The 8,409-nt window shown below is 40.8% G+C and overlaps 1 protein-coding gene across 1 annotated transcript in view; it reads left to right on the forward strand.

The window, feature by feature from the left end:
- Positions 1-8,171: 8,171 nt before the first annotated feature.
- The window catches only part of TMEM94 (transmembrane protein 94), a 46,875-nt gene continuing 46,637 nt past the window's right edge, over positions 8,172-8,409 (forward strand). Inside the window, exon 1 of the mRNA XM_010721661.2 lies at positions 8,172-8,317. The gene's annotated coding sequence lies outside the window, so the exon portion shown is untranslated. The remainder of the gene's footprint in view (positions 8,318-8,409) is intronic.

Genomic DNA, 8,409 nt, shown 5'->3' on the forward strand with positions numbered 1-8,409 from the left:
ACGGTTGCCGGGACCGGCCTCCGTGAGGAGAGCCGCGTGGGCGCGGCTTCGTGGGCCGAGGCATCGAGCCGTCCTCAGGGAAACGAGCGGCACTCGTTGCATTTATTACCCCCGTGAAAAGGAGGAAACCATGGCTGCGGGGATTCCCACGTGAAACCACTCGGGGTTTTTTTGTTTGTTTGTTTTTTGTTTTTGTGTGTGTGTGTTGTTTTTTTTTTTTGCAAGATACTTCCATCCTCTATCTATGCCTTTGCTCTTCTGGAAGACAGAGAGACCTACACACCATGCAGTTAACATGAAGTGCATTTGGAAAGTTACTACTAGGGACAATTGCATCCCAGCATGAATGCTGTGCTCCTCCGCTTGCGTTGGAACTGAGAGGATGCAGAGCTGCACACTGGGTGCTCTGTAACCATCTGTGCTGAGCTCTGCTGAGGCACCCATGCTGAAAAACAAGGCATTAAGATGTGTGCAGGGGGCAGAACCCAGACTGCGCATGCAGCTCAGGTTTAATTATATGGCCCTCTTACAATTCTTTGAGCTCTAAGAGATATTATTGCAATACTCAATTCCTCAATGAAACAACTGCATAGAGAATATTTCCTCATGCTCTAGAAAGAAAAACGATTTCTGAAAGAGGCTTTAAACTCCCAGTCCGAAAAGGAGCCAATTATACATCTTGCCAGTTTCCCAAAACAAGCAGTCATCAGCCACAAGCAAGCTAAAGAGGGTTCTCTCCCGCTCATTTTGTAGAAATCGTTCCTCACCTTCTGAAAAGAAGCTGAGATTGGGAATGTGGGGTCTAAGCATAGCGTGTAACCAAGTGCGGAGCTCACACCTGGCCTCATCTAAATTCAGGATTATTGACTGATGTCTGACTACATCTCAGTTCAGAGTACAGAAGTGGCATTTTGTTTTATGACAGTTGTGTATTCTCAGTCTTCAGTTAAGCTCTCTCTCTCTCAAAAACAAAAACAAAAAACAAACAAAAAAAAAACCACACACAAACACCAAACTGGTTGAACTCCCCCGAAAGGAGGGGATTCAGGGTTTTGTCCACACCAAATAAGAACATCAAAATATATACTGTTACTTCATACAATTCTCCTTATAAACCATACTCTGCAAACACCGGTAACATTTTCAATCTAAATGTTTAAGCAGCTTGATGAAGATTCTTGAGAGGGTTGTTCTTCTGTTGGTTTTTTTTTTTTTAAACTTCATTTTAGTATGAAATTTGTGGTTTAAACCCTTTGCAAAGTGTTTTCTCCTCCCGATAGCATTGTATTTAAGGGATTATAATTCTAACTTCTTACCAGATTTGGACATTAGGGGAAGATATGAATTCTTCTAATACTTCAATCAAAAATTGGAAAGGGTGGAGAAAAAGAGCTTTGGGAGTTGAGGATGTTACAAATGTTTCATACATTCTTTCTGAGGATGCAAAAGTAATTTATCTAGGACGACAAAGACTACTGAAATCAGAGCTAGATTCTAAGATGTCTCAAGTCCCCAGTGCTAGCACAGAGCTAGATTCTCTGGTTTCACATTTGACTTCAAAGGGAAGATTTAGAACTTCTTAATAAGCCTTCTATAAGTTAAATAACAGTCACAGCAAAGTTACAGCAGGCACTTTTCACTGGACTTGAAAAACCAGATATGGCTAGCAGCTAGATGAACAATGGCTACTTTAAGAGGCTGTAGCTGCCTGACTCTAAAAGGGCAATCCTACAAGACCAGATAAGCAACAGATTTTAGAAATAGCAGAGATCAAAGTGTTATAGAAAAATACTCCTGATAGAGAAATAGCTGAGATATACTTGTCTACAGATCAATTAAGGTAGATTGTTCACCCTCCTTGCAAGTCAACACTTTAAAATGTACAACTTATTGCACAAATACCAGTGCAGCTTCACTGCAGCAAGAGCTGAAATCCCAGCACAGCTGTAAGCTAGGGTGAAAGACATGTTTTGCTAGAGGATCAATTTCAAATAATGCTGTAGTCTAGGAATAGCATGAATTTTCTATGACCATTTGTGGTGATAAAAATCTAAGAATAGTTCTGAGTATTTGAAGTTTTAAGATAAGACTTCATGCCTGACACTTCTTTTGGATCTTTTCTTAAACACCTCAGAGCAGCCTACAGAAATCAATGTATGATTTTTTCTATTAATAGATTTTAAGCTTTATTTTTGCACAACTAGCCATCTAAAATTTTTAATTAGTTTTTTTAAAAGTAATTTTAAAATGTTTATTTAAATTACAGACTAAAATTACTGCTTGGTATATGCTGTATTAATACAACATTACTGATGACATGAGGTTTAATACTTGTAACAGCAGTCATGTTAATACTAGTTATTGAAGACAAGCCATAATGATATTTTGACACCATTTTTAACCTAAGCTACATTAACATGTGTGTTTTTGCAACGGAGGTAAACATCTACCTTAGAACTCAGAACTTACATTGTACACCATCTAGAAGCTACTTACTGTCACAGCAAATCATGACCTTGGTATACATCTTAACATAATACTCCTCAGACAAGCAACTCTAGCATATATTTAGACACAGTATACAAATTTATATTTTTCGTTACTATCATAGTGCTACTGGATGCTGCAAGTGTACTTCCTTGTAGAGCCAATGCAAGAAGCTAAACATTAACCAGGAAGATGTTCTGGACTGTTTCTTCTCATTCAAAGGAGTAAAGACATGACCTCTCACTCCCACTTGCTGAGAGCATCAGCACATACAACTTCAAAGGCAGGTTTGAAAACTAAGCATCATAGCTTGAATTGGAAATCAGAGGCCTCTACCTCAAGCAGAACAGCTACTGAACTTACCAAGGGTTCATAATTTGAAAATATCTGCTGTAGCTTTGAATCATATCCATTCTCTTTGCTGCCAAAGAAATTATCAGCTTTAATGGAAAGAAAAGAGCTAGAGTTCTTCCGAGTTCCTCAACAAAATTAACTACAGCAGAATCTCTCTAGTGACAGTGCAAAATAGTAAGGGCCCAGTAAGCAGTCATCTCTCTCAGGAGAGCAGAAGCTGCATCAAGGAAAATCCAAGGTTTGCTAGAGAACAAAACACGTAATCCTTAATTTGCAGAGCCTTAGTTAATCCTTGTTAAGTTGATGGGAAGTTTCATGAGACAAATTCTTTAATCTTTCTAAGCAATCAAGAGAAAAAAAAATCTATCATCTGAGTCTGTCAGTATCATCTGATACTGTCAGTATCTGAAATAAAATGGGAATTAACATGGCATATAATTGTCTGAGGAAATCTTCAGCCTTGATGAATACCTAGCTTCTCAGTACTTATGATTCACTGACATATTACCTTCCTGACAAGCTTTTGAAAACAAAGTTTCTTTACAATAATGTAGCTTAAATTTGCATTTCATACTTCAGGCTGTCTTCTAAAGCACAGACAAAGAGGACTTCACTGTTAGAGCTCTCCAAAGAGCGTCACTGTCCTTTCCGCAGCCTTGAAATTTGTTCCCAGCCTCATTCTCCTCGAGATAGCTGGAGAGCTGCTATCAAGAGCTACAGTACAGTAAACAACGGCCAATAATTATAAGTGTTAGGAACTGTCTTCAGTATTTTTTGTTGTTGTTGTTAATAACTGCTTCTGGCACAGAAGTTGTAATTAAACACATTGCTAATACGTACCTTTCTTCCTCCAGCACATTTCCTGACTTCAAAAAACTGCAGTATTTTGTTAGTTTTTGAAAGCAGTACTCTAGCTAGCTCAGCTCACCTTCAGATGGTTAAAGTTTCATATCACAATTCTGCCTTATATCACTGCAGTTCACATAGCATGCTTTGTATGACGGTAGTTGTATAAAAACAACCTGATGTATGAACCCAGACAGAAAGCTTTCTCCTATTGAAAACAATCCAGGTAATCTGCTAACTAGAATGCAGAATAGCCTTAAACAACTCAAGATTGCCCTGATCAGTTTTCTAGCAAGCTGAAAACATAATACCATAATACTGTTCTGGCAGCTGTGGGAGAATTGATTTCCTATACATCTCAGAGGAACAGGGTGCAGCTAATAGAGGAATGCCAGGAATGTAAGTGCAGCAAGGAGAGAACGCTGGGAGGGGGATCTGTTTCAAGAGCAGCACCACTTCACATCAATCCATGGTGGCCTCAGTTATGAAAATCAAGCCTGGGAAAATGACCACAAAATCCTCAACTATTCCGTTTACTAGATGAAAAGGTGTCCCAGAGCTGAAGTTGCTTAAAAAAGAGTACATCGTGATAAAACAAATGACCTGCTCTAGAAAGATTAAATACATTGAAAGAGCCATGTATAGTCTGAAAGTCTATGCATGAAATAGATTTGCAGATACTACTTACAGATAGAAGCATTAAACTGATTACAAGGTTGGCCCATTGGTGGATTCTACTGCATTTAACCAGTATTACAACAGTTCCTCAAAAACCTTAAGAACTAGGTTTCTGGTCTACACACCTGTATCTGCAACACTGAGAGGCAATGCTACAAGAGAATCTGATCACAAAAGAATGAACTGTCCAAGTGTTTTTTCTGAGTCTTTTCCTTGAGAGCAGTGAATGGAGTGGACAACTAACTAGTTTGCTATATACTAAAGACTTAGTTTCATTGCAGTTGTTAGCTGTAGATGCAACAAATATAAATATCATCTTCTACAGATAATTTTGCTAGAAGTCATACCACAAACTGATGCCACACTGTTCAACAGCACTGGAAACAGAATTATGGCTCTTGACTTCTCAGCCTTCCTGTAACTACCAGCTACTCCTCCTTGATTAGAAACCATCATAGTGTTCTGCTCTGGCTTTCTCGCATACACTGACATTACTGCAACTGTTTCTGTGAATTTAAGTGCAGTGAATAAGTACTGGTACTGGAGATGCAGACAGAACAGCTGATCTGCCTGAATAGCTTTACAATTTTACTCATAGATCTGAAGAGTACTTGTGAAGCAGCTTAATCCCCAACAAGACAAACATGGACTGCTTGGACTTTAACTGAAAAAAAAGAGAAAAATTAGCCTAGGCTCAGACTAGCTAAAATAGGCCAAAACAATTGCTCTGAGTCTTACAATAAAACTGAGAGAACAAGGAAAAAATATAATAAAAGCACATTTTCTTCTATACCATGCATCACCACAGTCACATACAGAAGACAGAGCAAGACTTATAAAAATTACTACAGAGGAAATGCCACTATACCTGTGAACAGTAATGGCCACTGCAGGCATTAAGAAATTAAAGAAGTTGGCTGGGATCACCTGGAGCTGCTTAAGCTCTGACAGAAGTCTGTAAAAGGGAAAAGCCAGATCCAGCTATAGTGTCCTATCTCCCTTTCTTCAGTACAAAAGGGCTTCTGCTTTCCTTCTGCTCCCAATTTAGTTACCTATCATTTTCAAGACAGCTTGGAATTGTCAGTTAATTACTTTTCAGTTGGAAGGAAAAACAAAGATGCTTGTTAATAAAAGGCTGAATCCTGTTCTTTAGAGGAATAACCCACTTTTTTGTTAATAATCATATGTACAGCTTCCCTATATATTAAACAAGCTGGAAAGCAACATCATTTGGCTAAAATGAAATATTGTCTTCCCTTGAGCTTTTGAAGAGGAGTTGGTCAACTACTGCTTTTAAATATTTGAGACTCAAACAGGTTTTGTATGAATTTCCTCTTTTAAATTCCTTATAGCTATACAAGCACTAGAAATACAGTTAAATCCTAGCACTTAGCATGAAAGGTGCTGGGGGAAGGGACAGGGAAAAGGAAGTCATACAGTGATTGCTTTTTCTAAACAATACCAAGAAATTCACTGATTTAATTTTTATTTTGCACTACCATTCAGAAATGCTGCTCATCACATTGATTAAAATTATATGCAACTTCAACACCTTTTTAACTTAAAGAAAGCAAACAGTTTGTTTCGCATTCAGTATCTGCTTCAAAGTGCTCCGACTCAAATTCTCACACCTGCTCTACACATAACATCACACTGATGAGGACTGATTGAAAGGCATATGCAGGGAGGCCAAATAGTTCCCTTGGATTTGCCAGAGGCTACAATTCACTCAGAAGCAGAAGCTTACTGCATTAGACATCTCTGCCCATATGTTGTGGCCCCAAAAGGAGAATCGCATCCCTGCACTGAAGACTCAAGGATTTTCAGAGTGCACACAAGGGTTTGTAGTAACTATTTCATTTCTTTAAATTCAATTTCTACCAAAATAATATTGAGGCCTTTACACAGTGAAACAGTTCCACAATTCCAAGAAGCACAAGGATGTGAAACAAAGCACCCAAAGAATAGTTTTAATATTCATTTTGAAGCAAGTGTGGAAAATGATCCTAATTCACAGGCAAAACTGATCCATCTGAACTTTCCATCCTAGAGTACTACAATACCATAAAGATCCAGAAATAATCTTGTCTACCTTTAGAACATTCATTCACAATCCTGTAACACAAAATGAGAGGATGATTACTTAATGTAAGATGGACAGAGCATTTTCTTACGGAAAAAGTCTTTAGACCAAATATCTCAGATTTGAAAAAAATTGTACTGGGTTATTTTATCTCAAGTATTCAACAGCATTTTCCTGTTCAGATTTCCCTTTACTATCAAGTACTAGAAATCATGAGAAAAGCGTTCACTGGATCACCTTTTCTATTTCTGCATCTGCTAGCAACACTATCTAATTCAAGGGCATTTCTACTCCTCCAAGCATCCTTGTAATACTGTATTTTGATAATGTTTTTCACTTAAATTCAACATGCTCTACAAACATTAAGTTTTTAAATCACTCTGAGATGAACAGTTAGATCAAGTTTACCAAGGAGCAAATAAAGGCACAAATAGATTAAGTATCCCATCTATTTGCCTCCACAACTGCAGGGGAAGTTCTATTCAGAACACGATGGTGAGAAAAAGCATTTATTAGTGGTTTGCTTGACATCCACAAGGAATCTGTGTCAAGAACCAAGTAATCCAGTCTCTGGATCTCTGTTCAAGATACATCTTTAATCTTTTCTTTAAAGCATTTTACTAATTAAGTACATTTTATCATGGTGGTGGAGGAACAACCTAAAGAGGAACAACACAAGATGCTCACACAGCACTAAGCCCAACTCATGATCTCATGTTACTACAACTCCGGTAAACCACTTATCCCCTTCCCCAAACTGTGTCTAAACTACAGCAGAAAATCCCCTAGACCTGCCACTATTTCCTTTTAGGGAACTATAAAGGCTTACAGTGTCACTCAAGTGTATTGGAGTTCCATTTTTCTTTTCTGGTTCTAGGAGACTGTTCTGAGTAACCAGAAGCTCAGGAAAGCCCAGAGTTCCAGTCATCGTTTTCCTCACTAAGACTTATAAGATATTTAAAAGAGCTGCAAACAACACTGCAGAACTCCTAAAATCAAACGTACATTCAATTCAGATTGTGTCAGAGGCACAGAGAGCACACTCCTAAAATCCCACTTTCTCACCCAAAACTTAATTGCAGGGAAATCAGCGCAAAGCTCTTTGTGCACGTTATTATGTAAAAGCACAAACAGTTCCACTAGAGTTTGGCATCTGCACTTCAGCACACCAAAGAACATCACTTTTGAGAAGTCTCACATGGGAGCGGCGCACCACAACCTGGGATATATGAGCACTGAATGACAGGAAGGGAATAAAGACAGAACGTAAACCTTTCCAGCCCAGCTGCTCCACCATGCATTCAGAAGATGGAACCCAAACTCCGCAGGCAGAGGCAGAGTGAGCCGTCTCTGCCTCACACCCGATTTCCCTTCCAGATTGTGCAGTGGTTCAGATTTCTCCTCAGATTACCGGCTCCACGCGCCCGTGCGCTCGCTGCCTCACGGCTTCCTGCGCACCTACATTCACCTCACGGCTCCTTCGACATTTCAATTCGGTCGGTCGCCCTACGACAAAAGCAGCTTCTGCGGTGGGAGATCAGCACCCTCCCTCTGACACTCACGGGGGCAGACGGGCCGCCGTCCCGGCGCTCGGGGCTGAGCCGCCGCTCCTCAGGGCGACTCGCCGCCAGAGCGTCCGCTCGGCTTCGCGCGCCACTCTGATCTCACCAATCAGCGAACGGCGTACGGGCGGCCGCGCGGGATCTCACCAATCAGGTACCCGCTTCTTGAGGCAGCCTCGAAACGCCACCGCGGGTCCCCAGCGCCGTGGCGGCCAGCTTTGCCAGTGACCCTGATGGCGGCCCCGGCGGCGCTGGGGAAGGCCAGGAGGGCGAGCGGCTTCCCCGCTGAGGCGGCCCGGTGCGGCTGGTGAGTACAGGCCGAGCGGCGGCGGCTGGGCCTCCGTCCCGCCGTGGAGCGAGTTCGGGAGGGCCCCGCGCTCCCACAGCTGGGATTGCCCC

This window comes from Meleagris gallopavo, chromosome 20 (genome assembly GCF_000146605.3).
Source record: "Meleagris gallopavo isolate NT-WF06-2002-E0010 breed Aviagen turkey brand Nicholas breeding stock chromosome 20, Turkey_5.1, whole genome shotgun sequence".
Lineage (NCBI taxonomy): Eukaryota > Metazoa > Chordata > Aves > Galliformes > Phasianidae > Meleagris > Meleagris gallopavo.